Genomic DNA, 1,603 nt, shown 5'->3' with positions numbered 1-1,603 from the left:
ATGTCAAGAAATAAATATGGATTAAGACGAGATCACTACGCTGACGGGGAGGGGTTTATTGAGGGTAATTGTTTTATCTATTTTTCTAATTATTCATTATCGATCAGATCATAACACGTTACAAAGCTTAGGAGCCGGGACTCCTACTCTCGGCCAAAAGGGGTTTGGGGTTTTTAAGGGTTATTGATCTATCTTCGTTATTCATTATCCATTATCCGTTATCGGTCAGTTCATAATACGCTACAAAGCCTAGGAGCCGGGACACTTACTCTCAGCCAAAAGGCCAAGCTAAGGTCCTAGCCCTAAAGCCTTGCTGCGATCATTGCGAATGCACCGTTCCCGGAGGTACTGCAATACCGGGCCGATGCGTGGAGTGGACAGAACAAGCTCTTATTCCAACTCCGGATTGCAAAAATCAAAGATCATGGCAAAGGGCCACTCAACCAAAAGGCCAAGCTAAGGACCTAGCATCAAAGCCTTGCTACGACCATTGTAAATGCACCGAAAGATTTATTCGAAATGAAGAGAAACTACGCTGACGGTGATCCATGTTCACCCCCTTGACGTCACGAGCACAATGGTGTGCTCGGCAAATCGCGCTGTATATACGCGGAGAAAGGCGTTTGACTGTCACACGCGTAACACGCTAATTTCACGTAATAACACCGCGATACAGGCGCAGAACATGCTATTACCATGCTCCGCCCACGATTACCCGCTGAAATTTCCCGTCCTACCCATGTGTAACTACGCCCTGGCCGCGGCCAGAGCACGTCGTTCCGCGTCATTTCCGCGTCATTACCTCGTGTTGACCACGTGTGTGGCACGCGGTTTAACACGTGCTCAAACTTTTGAGCAGCTCAAAAGTTTTGAACGCGGCCAACCACGTGAAAATTTCCGACCGCGAGTAAAGCACTGCTCTATCTCGTCTATATCGCGGTCTTAAAACGTCCAACAGCGCCCAACGACATCTGCTTCACGGCCAGAAGTTTACGGCATCGGCCCGGTATTGCAGTACCTCCGGGAACGGTGCATTCGCAATGATCGCAGCAAGGCTTTTGGGCTAGGACCTTAGCTTGGCCTTTTGGCTGAGAATAAGTGTCCCGGCTCCTAGGCTTTGTAGCGTATTATGAACTGACCGATAACGGATAATGGATAATGAATAACGAAGATAGAACAATAACCCTTAAAAACCCCAAAACCCCCCGCGGTCCAGCCTCGATAAACTCGTGAAAGGCTGTGTCCACGCGCTCTCAAGAATTGAACAGCGCAAAATATTTTCGCGCTGCCACCCGCGCGCGAATTTCCGACCTCGTGTTATGCACTGCCGTAACTCGTCTGAATGGCGATCTCAATGCGTCCTATAGCGTCCGGCTCAAAGTCAGAAATTTCTGGCCGTGATTCAGCCGCAAATGTCTGTGTGACCGGCCCCTAAGGGAGACTGCAAGCTAATGAAGGAGTCTTATCGGTCCTGCCCTGTGGGACTCTGGAAGCAGCTGGCAGGTATCGATTAGCCAAGCGGAATGCGGCTTTGGCAGTTGGCATGGGAGGGGTCTGTCAAGGCCATGGAAGGCGACTTTCAAACGGCTTCAAGGAAATTCTG

General features: G+C 49.8%; 1 pseudogene; it reads right to left on the bottom strand.

Moving 5' to 3' along the window:
* Positions 1-323: 323 nt before the first annotated feature.
* LOC148346704 (U2 spliceosomal RNA) lies at positions 324-464 on the bottom strand (annotated as a pseudogene).
* Positions 465-1,603: the final 1,139 nt, after the last annotated feature.

Source organism: Urocampus carinirostris, chromosome 20 (genome assembly GCF_059441175.1).
Source record: "Urocampus carinirostris isolate Australia breed hairy pipefish chromosome 20, RoL_Ucar_1.0, whole genome shotgun sequence".
Classification (NCBI taxonomy): domain Eukaryota; kingdom Metazoa; phylum Chordata; class Actinopteri; order Syngnathiformes; family Syngnathidae; genus Urocampus; species Urocampus carinirostris.
The sequence above is the reverse complement of the archived record's forward strand: the minus strand, read 5'-3'. Positions and strand labels throughout refer to the sequence as shown.